This window comes from Onychostruthus taczanowskii, unplaced genomic scaffold (assembly GCF_017590055.1).
Source record: "Onychostruthus taczanowskii isolate IOZ18803 unplaced genomic scaffold, ASM1759005v1 scaffold62, whole genome shotgun sequence".
In the NCBI taxonomy this organism is placed as follows: domain Eukaryota; kingdom Metazoa; phylum Chordata; class Aves; order Passeriformes; family Passeridae; genus Onychostruthus; species Onychostruthus taczanowskii.
The window spans coordinates 2,465,041-2,479,412 of record NW_024503901.1 but is presented as its reverse complement, the minus strand read 5'-3'; the positions used below and the strand labels follow the sequence as shown (position 1 = coordinate 2,479,412).

The 14,372-nt window shown below is 43.3% G+C and overlaps 1 protein-coding gene across 1 annotated transcript in view; it reads left to right on the top strand.

Annotated features, from left to right (window-relative positions):
* Positions 1 to 526: 526 nt before the first annotated feature.
* Positions 527 to 14,372, top strand: part of KLF12 (Kruppel like factor 12) — a 236,016-nt gene continuing 222,170 nt past the window's right edge. The window contains exon 1 of the mRNA XM_041419918.1: positions 527 to 761. The gene's annotated coding sequence lies outside the window, so the exon portion shown is untranslated. The remainder of the gene's footprint in view (positions 762 to 14,372) is intronic.

Sequence of the window (14,372 nt, the reverse complement as noted above, 5' to 3'; positions counted from 1 at the left end):
GCGCGACTCGGGCTTACGAGCCCTGACCAAAAAAAAAAAAACCCAAAACAAAACCACAACCCCACGCCTCGCATACTTCTTACGAGCTGCAGTCTGGCTGTGCGAAGAAAACAAAATAAAAGAGAAGGGAAAGGCTTGCAGCGCTCAGCCCCAGGTAACGGCGGGGGCCGGGCCCGGCCAGACCCTCCGGCGGCGCGGCCGTGAGGCGGACACACCGCCCCGTGTGTCCTTTCCGCGGGACGCCCCTCAGTGTCGCGACCGCCTGTCCCCCCGGGCCCCTTCAGCGCTGCTATCGCCCCGCGTCGACCCCTCGGAGCTCCCCTCCGCCTCGTACCGCCGCGGCTCCCCAAGGCGTCCCCAGAGCCTCGCCCCCCCACTGTCCCTTCGGCGCTCCCAGAGCCCCGAGTTCCCCCGGGGCTCCCCCATGGCCCCGCACCCCGCTGAGCTTCCCCCGGCGCCTCTTTACCCCGCCCCGCCCTCGGCGCCCCCTCGCCCCCGCGGGGCGGGGGCGCGGCCCCTCCCTCCCTCCCCTCCCTCCGCCCGGCTGCCGGTGGGGGCGGGGACGCGCCGCATGCCAGCGACGCCACCGGCGCCCGCCGTGGCCGGAGCAGGGGCCGGTAGCTGGGGAGGGGGACACCGGTCCGGACCCTTTGTCTGAGCGGCCGGCGGGGTGTCGCGGCGGCCCCACGCGAGGCGCGGCCAGGCGGCGCCGGGAGCCTCCACCCCCGGCCCACCCTGCCCGGGCTCATCATGTGACGCGGGTAAGTCGGCGGCGAGCGAGCGCCGCGGCTCCCCGGGCTGCCCCCATTCATTTCCCGGGGACGGCCGCCGGCTGCCTCCGCCGGTGCGGGTGCGCGGGGCACTGCCCGGGGAGCGCGGGGCGGGCGGACAGACAGACACAGAGCGGGGACCCTGTGTCAGGGAAGGAAACAGTTTCTTCTCCTGCTCTGCCGCTTCTGCTCAGGTCTGTGCCGATTCCCTTTCTTAGCAGGATAAACGGCTAATGAGTGTGGGTTTTGCTGCTGCTGTCCCAGCCAGCCGCTATTTAAAAAAAACAAACAAACAAAATATCGCTCCTATACTGAAGTTAAATAATTTTAAAGAACAGCAGGGGGGGCAGGGCGCCCCCCCGCTTCCCCCGGCGCCGCCGGGGCGAGCCGGGGGTTAACGGCGGTGCCCTCCCTCCCCCGCTCCCTCCCCCGCTCCATCCATCCCCTCCTCCCGCCTGCCTCCATCCCTGCCGGTGCCCCGGCGGCAGCGATACCGGGGTAGGGTGCTAGGCGCCGGCCCGAACTTTTCCCTCAACTTTCCCGCTGAGGCTCTAGGAGGGGGAAAAAAGCGGTGGGGGTGGCGGTGAAAAAGGCGAGGGGGGGAAATGAAAAGCGATAAGCGGGGAGTGATGAGCAGCGAGCCGGGAGCGCCCAGCCCTTTGTGCTGCCGTCCCCGGGGGGGTGTGGGTGGGGGCGGGCGGCCCCCGTGCGCATTCGGGGCTGGGCAATTAATACATAAAAACAAATATCAAAAAAGTATAAAGTGTAGCGCTCTGTGGAGGGGAAAATCGGAGCGTAACGCTGTATGGGGAGAAAAATCGGACTGTGACACGCTATGGGGGGGGAAAAATAAAAAAGCAAGTGTGTCGTGCTGTATTACCTTCTACATAAATAATTATCTTCTGCGGAACAAATGCTCGCTCTTGCAGAAGTCGGGAGCTTGGGGAGCAAACCGCTGGTATTTACATTTAAGGCGTGAGCCCAGAGCCGCTGCGGGAGATGGGTTACCCCATGGCATCAGCGTCACCCTGTGAAGCCCTCCAAAAGCTTTCCGCTGCTGGGATGAAATTTCCACTGGGATGAGATGTGGCTCCTATCCGCCTCCCCCAAAATCCTGCACCACCGCTGGTGGTTGGATGTTGGGGGAGGCGGATAGGAGCTTCCAGACGGGTTATTTTATATTCTCCTCCCCGTGGTCTGCAGGGATGCGATGCTCCGGTCCAGACAGCGGTTTTTTGGGCTTTTTTTTTTTCGGATCTTGGCGTGGCATTCAGTCCCGCAAACGGGCTTGCTTGGGAAATAGATGTTTTGTGCGCTTGGGGAGGAGGTACGAGCCGTTTCGGTAGGAAGCACTGAAGAGAAGTTCACTTCATCGGGGTGTGTATAGAGCTTGTAAAATCCTCCTAGCTCTTGGCAGCTCCCCTTCCCCTAAGTAAGACAGTAAACTAGTTTATTTTTTTAACTACCCATCGTGAAGTAAATGGTACTCTTCTTCCTCCCTCCACCACCCTTTTTTTTGGGGTTGTTTTTTTTTTTTTTGCTTTTCACTTTTCGTCTCGCCACGGCAGGTACATTATTCGAGGCAACTTTGCGAGGCTGCTTTATATAGTGCTGGCATATGGGCTCCATTTTCTGCTCTCTGGTTGGTCTACAACTCTGAAATGCACAGGAACAGCAAAGTGGTCGCAGCGTGGGATTAGTAGCTGTGCTGAATAGGTCACAGATGGGGCGATAGGAGCATTTTATTAGTGACGTAAGGCTGCATAAACCGAGGCTGCTTTTTTTTTTTTTTTAAATTTATTATTCGTGCTGGGAGAGGGGGGGAGTGTCTTGAATATCTTTCTAATGGGACGTAATCAAGTTGAAACCGCTCTCTGCAAGCTGGCGTGTCACCTATCGTCACAAACCAACCGCGCATAGCGAAGGGAAACATTGCGGATTTTTTTTTTTTTCACTGTCTTTTTATTTTTTTTCCCTCCTCCCCGTGCTGCCGGAGGCTTTGGCAGCCGCTGCTACGCTGCTGCTGCTGGCAGGTGCCCGGGCTGGAGGCTGGTGGATGACATCACCCCCTTGGTGACACCCATGCGCGCCCCTCCCCGGGCCAGCACCCCCACCCGCTCCCCCCCCTCGGCCTCCAGAACAACACTGGTGGCATTTTCCTCTTTCTAATTATTTTTCTCTCCCTTTTTAGTGTTTTTTTCCTTTTTTAAAAATTTTTTTAACTATGCGTGGTACCTGGAACTGGGAGATAAAAAAAAGCTTTTTGACAAAGATGCATGTCGTAGGTCATTTGATGAGTGAGTGTACCTATTCGGGATGGGCTGGGAAGGAGTTTAGGATATGGGAGATACTGTTTGTTTTCTGTTTCTGATAGTGAGGCAATATCAGATGTATACATAGAGGGGATGGGAAATAATGTATTTTTAATTCTTTTTCCCCCCAGCAGTAGTTTATTATAATATTTCCAGGCCTTTCTTTGCTTTCTTGTAGAAAAACCTTTTCTGGAAAGGCCCCTGACAGCCCAAGAAGACTCTGTGTAACAACTTTTAAAAATAAACTTTAAGATTCCAGGACAGGCTAATCGTGGAGTCCTCTGCCAGCTGTTTCTGTCAGGATCAGCCAGACCTGAACATGCATGAGCAGTTTCACTCCAGATGAGAGGAGGCAGAAATGTGGGGCTGAAATAGCTCTTCCCCGGGAGATGTTAGAATGGGGTCACTGGAGGGCTTGGGCTGCAGAACCCTGTGGTAGTGACTGTGTTTCTCTTTGCCTAGACCAAGGTGGTGTGTGATGGTAACCACCACAGTTAAATAGAAATAAAGACCATGTATTTGGGGAAAGTGGGCAGTGCTTTTCCTGGGTGCTTTGGGAGGTCTCTGCGGCACAGGGTGTTGCAGAACATCTGCGTAATTCGGTGGAGTTTTCAGTGCTGCTAGGGTATCCCACTGTTTAGATATTGGATGGCCTGTAAAATAATGGAAAGCTGAATGCCCTTTCTCATGGCTGGGTGCATGATGTCCACTTTTGCAAGCATTCCCAGTCACAGAGTGCTGTAGGCTCCTTGCTTCAGGCTGCTGGATGACCTACGTGAACCTTGCTCAGCTGCTGGCATCACTTCTCTGCGTGGCCAACCTCCTTGCTCTTTCCTTCAGTAAGTGTTGTTTGCTTTGTGGAACAGGACTCATCAGTACAAAATTGGTTTTGACCAAGTCTTCATTTGAATCAAGTAAATAGGAGAGTGCGAATGATGTGTTTGTTCATTAATAAAGATGGAGATCTGAAAACACTTATTTTTACTGAAGTGTCTTGCTTGTGGCTTTTGAAATACTGTATATTGGTTTCTTTTGTTGGAGAATGATTGTGGTTTGCCTTCCCTTGACATAACTACAGAGTGAGGAAAAGAATTAATTTCTAGAAATAAAAATTTTGGTTTTAGAAAAGCTGAAATGGATGCAGCATCCAGGCTTTGACCTTCTCAGCTCCTGACTAGTGGTTGTTTACTACAGCTGCAGCTGTGTGTCTTTCAAAGAGGAGGAGCTGCAAACACAAGCATGCTCACTTTTCCTGCTAAGAGGAAAACATGTAATAAACATGCTGTTTCAAAGTGAGTTGTTAAGTAAAGTGTAGAGCAGCCAGGTTGAGAGTTTTCCTTTCCTTTGTGCCACTTGAACTGTGCTGTATCTCTAAGACAAGTTTTGAGACTTGAAAGTACAAAATATGAAAGCATGAAATGACTGTGTTTCCTATGCAGTAAAAAAGATTTTTTTTTTAAATCAAATTCATGCTTACACTAGAAAGGAGAAATGCTTTTTGCACTGAAATTCTGAGGACACTGTCAACATTGTTTGTCATTGGAAAAAGTTCCATGTAATCTTACCCTGTGTTCAACAACTGAACTTTAGACAGTCTATTGCTTCAACTGAATGATTTTTTTAAAGTTGTGCCAAACACAAAACCCCCCCAAACAACAGCAAAAATTATGTTTGATGATTCGGTGTCAAAATGATTGCATTAGTTTATAGTTAGACAGACGTATGTTGACAAACTTGACTGAAGTGTTGATCAGACCTTGTGGCACCGTTGCAGAAGTGGGTAAAATTGGACCAGTCTGAGGAAAATTGTGGAGTCAGTTTTGGTTTTTATATGAATGTGTGTATATATAGATATAAATTCCAGCCCTAATCATGCTGTGTTTGCATTTTGAATCTTCTGTGCAGAGAGTTTGCTTAGATTTTGTGCCCTGAATATGTGAACTTTTTCATACTTCTGCAGAGTTTGGTGTGACTGATAGGGTTGAAGTTCATATGAAATCTGTGCTCTAGTTTGCTCCCAAGCAGTGACTGTAGGAGATTGGCTCAGTTGCTCAGGGCACGGTGCTAATAATGCCAAGGCTGTGAGTTCTGTCCCTGTATGAGCCATTCATTTAAGAGTTGGACTCAATGATTTTGCAGGTCCCTTCCAAGTCAGAACATCCTGTGATTCTACAATGTGAAAAAGGTAGACTGTTCTTTAGTTAGTTCTATTTACTTTTTGGCTGCAGAGAGCTCTTAAAATAATACTGAGAGATAGGAAGAATAGGGAAAATGAGCATGGCTTTGCTAGAAAGTGTATGTATGCTGTATGTAACACTGAGATTGTGTGGACTTTCTTGCGTTCAGTGTAACAGCTCTTCATGTGAATTAGAAAGCCTTATCTAAACTTGGGACTAAACCAAAATTGAATCATTATATATATATGTATATAAAATGTATTTCTTTATCTATGTCTGCTGCAGAATGATGTGTTTTGATGTGGAGAAGACAAATTTAGATTATGGTATGTCTTGGTTCTGTAGCTATTTCTGTAATTTCTTGGATTTTTGGGATGGCATAGTGGCATGAGCCATCCCAGTGTTTCTCAAATACATGGTAAAACTTGGGAGTGAATACGTAAAGTCATGTGATGTATATTCAGGGATTGTATGCTTTATACGGTCTGTTTCTTCATGCACTCAACATCTGTACACATCAACTCCTGTGCCAGAAGAGTCCCTTCAGCCACAGCTACAAGGGTAGGACTTACCTTGGTGCTGGCTTGCTAATTTTTTTTTTTTTTTTAAGTTCAGTAGAATCACAAGGGTGCAAAAGCTAAGGTTTGTTGCAACTAAAACTTTGTCAGGATCAAGGGAGATGCTGTGATTGAAGACTATTAAAAGTATATGTTCAGTGATACTAAATAACGTTGGGCAAGACTGTCACACGCTGATGTTTCTGACCCTCTGAATGTGATCCTAGTAATGTCTGTGCTTTTTAAAAAATCTGGTTTATTTACTTATACATAGAACTGTTTTTAAAATTTTGTTTGTTTCTTGTAACAAACGCCCTGGTGTGCAGTGGTGTTTATCCTTTTGTGGATGGCTGGCAGTGCTGGCATTAACAGCGTTAGGCATTGCAGCGCAGACCAGCACCACTTGAGTTAAGGAATGTCTGGTTAGCAGTAGCAAGCTTTTGTCCTCTCTGTGAACCAGCCTTCAGGACGGGAATGAGGCGTGCTCTTTGCTAATGGCTGGCACGGTATTTGCTACATAGCAGAGTAATGATGGGACTCAAAAATCCCGAGCTTTGTTCCTGGCCTGGCTGTGGGGCGAGTGTGTTCTCGTTGTTTAAACATAGAACAATCAAATGCATGACCTTGGACATCAGCGCTGCTAAGGGGATAATTAATCAGATGATGTATCATGTGGGGAGACCCGAGTTCTAGTCTCGTTTTTGTCTTGTGTCACCTGGGACAGGCACTTTGTTACCCTCTCTGTAAGGTGGGAAGCAGTGACCCTAATTCCCTATTAATGCGGGGTGTTGTCCAGTGGTCAGAGCAGCCAAGAGCACAGGGTTCTGCGTGCTAATGCTGATCCGCCTGCCGACTGCCTAAATAATTTCTTTTTCTCTGCCTTGTCCACAAAGAGCTTTTCTGGTGGTGGTGTTGCATCTCTGGTCTGGAGCCTTACAGGTCCCTGACAGCAGCATAGGCAGCACCAGTGATGCTGGCAGGCTGCGTGGGTGCAGGGGGTGTGTGCACGGAGCTCAGGCCAGCTGGAAATAAGGTCAGGTCCATTTGCAGAGCTGGAGATGCTATCAGTGAGCTCTGGAAGCCTTCCTGAGCCTGAGTGAACTGTAATTCTCATATACTTTGTTCAGGTCTTGACAGGCTGCCATTGACAGAGGTGAAAGCAACTATCTGTAACCCAGCATTTTCTCTCTGTGGACACCTGAGGGAAAGTGTTTCAAAAAAAGTACTTTTTACAGAAAAAGTACTGGTTTTTTTTGCATTTTTTTTTTCCTACTGAAGTTGTCAGAAGTGGCTGGTTCAGATAGTCAGTGTTCTCAGATACTTTCAAATCAGACTTTGAAGAACCAGTCACTGAGCATTTCTACTGAAATGACTGAAGTTTGTTAACTGGAATATGCACTATTAGAAATTCATTACATCAGTTTCAAAGAATACCTGTTACTTGTTATTTACCATGGATCTTATTCCTTTGTTGTTTTTTTTTTCTCTGTGGTACCAGCCTTTAAAGATGGTCTGCAAATAATTGAAGGGACCTTTTATAGCAAACATAATAATATATTGTCATCTGAGGTAGCCGCTGAGATATTTGGGATTAATATCAATTGCCAATTCCTCCTAGAAAAAAGGGAAGATAATGACTATTACTATTATGTAGTAACACTTGTCAGGAATCTAATAAGGACTTAAAATCAGAATAATATAGAAATGTTTTTTTTGTTTGGTTTTTTTTTTTTTTTTTGTATCTGTCTTTATTTTGAGTGTTTAATGCTGGCATGAAATGCTTTTGAGTTAGTCTTCAAATAAGAGTTGGCAGTGCTCTAGAAGAGCATGTAAAGAGCTGTGATTGATGACACTTTAAAATCTTTTAAAGTGTTGGACAGTAGTTGGAGCTCTTCCAGTTCCTTTTTCAGAGAATCTTTCAGTTGCAAGAAAATTCCAAGTGGAAAATGAAAAGATTTTTCTTAATTAAAAAAAAGTAGAGAAAAACATTCCTTTCCACTTTCTGTAAATTGATAACAGTTACAAGGTGACTTAATTTTTCACTTGTTCCATCTAGTCAAGGAAATCTTTTGTATAGACAGTGCCCTACACAATTTTGAAAGGAAAAAATGAGGTTTTGAAAGTGAGAGTATGCAGAGTTGGTCTAGTTTGGAGGCAAATTTGGAGGCTGCTATTTCTGACAGCATTGCCATTTTCACTTTTATTTTCTAGATACGTATTCAGCTAAATCAACATTTGGCTAAAATGTCTATCTTGAAGGAGTGTATCTTAGTACTTGGAGACCTCCTGTTTTGAGAAGATGGTAGATTTGTGGTTTTTTTTATTGTGACTTTAGTGGGATAAAGTTTACAACAGTCACATCTAACAATTAAACATAATAAACAACAAAAAAAAAAGGTGCACTTTCTCTGCTTTGCATTCCAGCTAGTATCTGAGACAGATTTATTTTGTGCTTGCTGGAAATGTGCTGTCCTTTGGGTTTCACGTGTTGCTGGATTTAGGAACACAGCATTTCTTCTGCATTGCGATGCTAGAGAAGTATGTGGGATAGGCAGGGATAGAAGACGGAACTCTATGCATAGCAATCACAGACATCTGCCTAAGTCAGTTCTGGTGGAGAGTTTGAATAAAATACTTTCCTTTTCCAAAAAAGAAGAGCTTAGCTCACCCTTGCCTCAGAAGTGTATACTAAAATCATGACACCAGAATAATTCTTATGGTCAAAAGACCTTCAGAAAACCTCTCTGTTGGCTGACAGTGCAGGAAGTCTCAGATGTTTATTTCACATGTAAATGAGTACATTGTACTTGTTAAAACATAAATGAGAGAGCACTTGCAGTGCTCAAATCCTGGGAGAAGCACTGGAGGGTCCTGAAGGGTTTGGTGGTGGTGAAGAAGGAATACCAGTTTCTGTGGACTCTTCTTGAGGTTTTAGTTATTTGGTGTTTAACTTAGGCCATATATTGTGAGAGCAGGTAGGCCCAGCCAGGCTGGGGTTTTCTATAGTAGGGACAGCATCAGGAGCATAGTGGGTTGATACCCAAGTCCTCTTGAGGTCATAGCCTGAAGTCCATCAACAAAAATAAAGATATTTGTACCTTCAGATCCCGCATCTCCCCCCAGTACTACTGAAGTTCCACTTGTGTGGCTTTCAAAACAAAAAGGAAATAAAATAAAGAGGAATTAAAGTAGAAGAAGTTTCTTGCGATGGTTTCTGAGTGCAGTTGATGCTGCACTGTGTTCCCATCCATCAGTTCTCATCCCTTTATATTTAGTTATTGCTTTCTGCCTCTTGCCAGCAGCACTGCTTAGCCTCTCTTTGGGTGCGGAACGCTGCTCTCTTCCTCTTGCTGTAACCCTTCTGTTGATGACTTTGTCATTAAAAAGCTGCTGAATTCTTATAAGCAATCACATTTTCTGGATACTGGATTATTTCAAAGTGGCTTCCCTTTAACAAAAACTCTATAGCCACTTTAACTACTCCCCATGCCTGTTTTTTTTTTTTTTTAACATTTCTACTTGTACAGTTGTGTTTTCAAGACATCTGACCAAAGAAGCCTTTACAGAATACATATATATATATATATATATATATATGTGTGTGTGTGTGTGTATATTTGCTAAAATTGCTACTTGCTTTGCGTAAGAATTATGTTCCCAGTAGTTCAGTGCCTAACTGGCAAGCCCTTGGAGCAGGCCTACCCTCCTGGAAGCATGGCTTTCCGTGGCAGAGAGAGGGAAAGGTGGGGTGAAGGTGTTCCCTGCATTTGGTTGCAGGTGCCGTCGTGTCTTTCAGCAGATCAGAGCAGGCTAAAGTTACTCCCGTACCCAAGATGAGTCCTTGCATATTACTGTGATATCAAAAATAGAAACATGAGGTTAGTGTGAAAAGTCTTTTCATATTGCTAATGTATTAGAAATACAGAAATAATCAGTGGAAATATTCTCCTTGTGTTACACAATGTTAGAACTAGTTCAGAAAACCCAGAAATTCTAATCTCTCAAAGAATCTGTAACAGTAATTTTTGAAGGAGAGAACAGAAATGAGACACATGCTATGGCAGTCATTTGGTATGATCTAAAACAGTAATTCCAGTCAGTATTTGACAGACATTATAGAATTTTCAGTTTAAAAGCTGAATGACTAGGCTGCAGCTCTTTTGAAGCTTGAGGTTTGGCAGCTGTGTCAAGTACAGAAATGGTGTCCTAAGAGTGTTTTGACGGTGCTGAAATGCCATAGAAGAAGTGAGCCCACAAAGCCATATTTAACCAACATACAAGTTGGTTACTTACAAAGACTTCTAAGGATTTCTGCCTCGGTGAACAAGTTGGAATTTAGCCACAGAAGTTCAGAGTCTTGGTGGTGGACAGGTTGGCATTTAAGCAGATAGCACACGAGGTGTACAAGCCAAATTTAGTATTCTCACTGGAGGCAGGGCTTGGTGAAGTGAGAAGTAATCTTATATATTATATATTACAGTATCTCTCATAAAATCAAATTGTAGTTTCATTGATTTGTCTATCAGAAGAGACCATTGTGATCATCTAATTCAATTTCAATAATGCCATCAGTAGAGTATCACCTTGTCCTGCATGTGCATGGTCTCTTGGAGCTGGAACATTCTGTGAGTAGATGTTTGTAATGTAAAAAACTTCATGCAGCAGGTAATCAACTGTCATCTTTGGTGAGCTGTTCCAGTGGTTATAATTACTCTAATCTCTATGCATTATTTCTTCCCTGAATTCAGCCATGTATTTGGCTTCCAGCCACTTAACCTTGTTATACTTCTGTCTCTTAAATGAGTGGTCAACCAGTCTCTTGTCAATTCCTTCTCTGTCTTCATTTTTAGAATATGCATAATTGAACCATGTTTTACTTCGTGGCTGTTAAAGACGGTGAATTGATTTAAATAATTTTGACTTCAAAGTAGTGGGCAGGAAAACTTGATTTAAACAATTAGTTTAAATCTTGTTTGGTTTCTGCAGTTCTTACTAATTTTCCATTCCCTGTCTTTTAGGTAAGAGATGCTTAGTGTGCTGCTATACAGCGGACAAAATAGTCTTTACACAGAGTATACTCAAATTGTTATTTGAGACAATGCAATGTATGCATACCTGCATATTTTAAAAGTTTGTGGAATTCATGTTCATTTGCTGTGTTTGAATTTTCAAATGTTTAATATTACAGTATGGCTTATGTGTTTCTGATTTACTAGGTATTTCAGTTTTATGATTTACTTTGTCAACTAAGAAATTAGAACTCATAAACCATGAAAAACATAATTAAAATAATTTTTACTAAGATCTTGATTTCTTTTTGATATGCCAGGTTTCTTTAAATATCTTAATAAAATGTATTAGTGTTATAATTAACTTTTATGGTGAATAAAGGAAAAATACTACTTTGAATTAAGAGAAACTCAATTTCTGTTAAAAATACCCTGGGGAGTTTTAGAACTAGTAGCTATCACCCTTCTGCACATTGTTTATATTAAAAGACTGTAAGAGAAACATATTTACCTAGCTTAATTTGCTTATGGTAGTTTTTTTTCAACTTCTGAATGATCCAGTATTTTGTGGAGGTTGAATAAGCTTTGAGAAATAAGATACTCTGTTCTGCACCTGTCTATTGATTAGTTTGTGTTTCAGTTTTGTTTAGTCTGTGTTTTTTATAGGGTAGGTAGTTTATTTGAAACTTTAACAGCAAATGGGTACTGCTTGGACATTGATGAAAGAAGGAATATAAATTGGTTTCATAAATTCAAATGTAATTTTGGTGAAAAATTTAAATAAGAGTCAGAATTTTTCATTGGAACTTATAATAGTGTTACAGGAAAAAGCCATTTCTTTACCAGACAGGTGTTACAGGAAAAAGCCCTTTGTTTACCAGACAGGTTTTGTAGAAGCCTTGGTTAACCTGCTCCTTCTAAACATTGTCAAAAGGTAGGATTGGCCAGCTACCCTTGCTTTGTGAAACTGCATATGAAAATAATTTTTTCAAATACTTGATTTAGTGTCAGCTGATGACACTGACAGCCCAGTTTTCAGGTGCTTTTTTGGGCATGTCTATTCAGTATGTTATCTAAAGTATGAAATAGGATGCTCCTTGGCCAAAGGTATCAGTTGAGCCAGAGCACCCAGGCTTGTGTTTGGTGTGCTTACGTGGTGCTGCACTTCTCAGACCTTCAAGTCTCTTGCTCTGTTTTGTTTTTGTTTTTGGGTTTTTTTTTCTTCCTGTGCTTTTTAGAGATCATTTCAAATTTTATAATGGGATAGTCCACTTCCTCTCCCCCGCAACTGCTTTTTATTAATCATACCAGTTTGAAAAGAATTACTGAGAAAACCTGGTGATTTTGCTGAGCTTTGCTCAACTTGGGCAAGTTTTGCTCTTTAACGGTAATTTTATCTTTGAAGCCCTGCTGGTGCTCAAACAAACCAGACCTTTTCACTGTAATGGTTTCATCTTCTTTTGGAGACATTTTTCAGTGCTTAGGTATACACTGCTCTATTTACTCAGTCTTGAAAGGGATACAATTATCTAAATAAAACTTAATTTCTGGACATTCTGACTTTAAAACTGTGGTCATAAGTAACCTTATTTTACAGGGAGACTAAAGGTGTGCCTTTCTCCTTTTTTTCCCTGCCTTCTCCCTATCTTCTTGAAATAGCAGCTAAAGACCAAAGCAAGATTGTTATGCTTGCCAGTTTTTTCATTGTGTAGTTTCATTCAGTGTGATAACTTCCTTTCTACTTGTATTTGTCATGGAGCCAGGCAAAATGATGTAGGACACAGAGCTATCAAAAAGCAGTACAACTGGAAAGGCAATTTGTTTCTTCCTCAAAGAGGGAGAAGGAAGCTTGTTGGCTGTTTTGCTTTCTTTTTGCAAATTGACGTAACTAGTGCAGATCCTGTGAAAAGGATCAGGGCTGGAAACAAGGACCATTGTACAGTCTAGCCTTGTGCAGCAAGTTAGGAAACTGGAAAGTGGTAGTCAGAGGAAAGGTTTTATTAATGTTTCAAGCTGCCTGAGAGCAAAATGAACCAAGTAAAGAGCGCTAGAAATATATTTTGGCACCATGGAGATTCTCTGATGAAAGACTATCTTTTTATGCTTATGAGAGAAGTCCAAATGGGTGTTTACTTATCTGTGTTTTAAAAAAGAAAAACAAAATACATTACAAAACTAATTTTACAGTCACCTCTTGCACTGCTACTGCAAAATAAATTGGCCTGCAAGAAAAGATACCACCTTTCTAAGATCCAGATGACCTTTGGTGATTTGTTAGTCCCAGCATTTGCTCCAGTTCCTCCTCTTTGACAGACGCTTCTTCAGTGCAGTGTCTGTTGAGGCTTCCAGTGCGATGTTTTCACTTTCCTCTGTTGAGCTTGCTACTCTTTATGATCTTTATGTTCTTTAGGAACCACCACTTTATTAAGAAATAGCCCCATGCTATCTGGCAGTGATGTGCAAGGCTCCAAGCTCATGAACATCTCAACACAGAACTTTTGAACTATGTCATGTGACAGTGCTTTGCATGGCAAAGAAGAAATGTGAGCCTAAAGCTCACATTGTGGTCGTTAGCTTAAAATCTTTTCCTTGCAAAGACTAATACTGATTCAATTTTTTTATTCAAGTAGGATGTTTAGATGTTCTTTCTTGTTCTTCATCAGTAATGTTGCTCTTGATTTCTCCATGCAATGACTGTTGCCCCTTTTATCTGTTTTTACTTTTGAGATTCTAGGCTATTTTTAATCCAAAATTAGATTCTGTTGCACAATTCTAAATGTAAAAGCCAGTCATACCTTTAATTTACATTTTTGTGTTATAGATGACGTAGCATGTTATAGGTCCCTGGAGGCCTGAATTTAGGCTGAGGATTTATTGCAGCAAACAGCGTGGTGAAGCAGTAACCCCTTGGTTTCTGGGTTGGTGCCGTAGGCAGCTGGAGCTGCACATGGTGGCTCAGTGCTGGTGTCTTTTATTACCTTTGGAAGAGCTTGTAGTACCTCACAAGTTGCTACGTGGAAAGCAACTCCATTTCTTTCATTTAGGTCAGGCTGTCAGATGCTTTATGTGTCCTGCTCTTCTGTAACTGGGACAGCTGAGGTTTGGGGTGACCATGACTGTTGTTCGCATTCCGGCAGGAGGGTCCTGGGGGTCCTTTCCTCTCCTTGCAGTCTGGGTTTGGTCTGCCTTTACTATGTGTCCTTGTGTTTGTTCTGCCTCCAGGATCTTGGGAAAATATTTCTGTTCCTTCCCATCTGTTTCCCAGTGGTGCTCTTGCACTCTGTGGATTGCCCTTCTCTGGGACAAAGACAGGATGCAGGGGAGAGAAACGACTAAATTAAGGGGTGTGGGGAGGACATAAATGGTCCAAGAAAAGTGAAGGTGTGTGTTTCATGAGTAAATGGTGGCAAAAGAAAGCCCTTTGTTGCTCAGTGTTGACTTAACGTCTTTTGAAAACTACTTGCTGCTGAGTATACTTACCATGCAACATGGATTTCTCTTTTTGCAGCACTGGTTGTTATCCCCTGAACACCTTGTCCATTGCTAT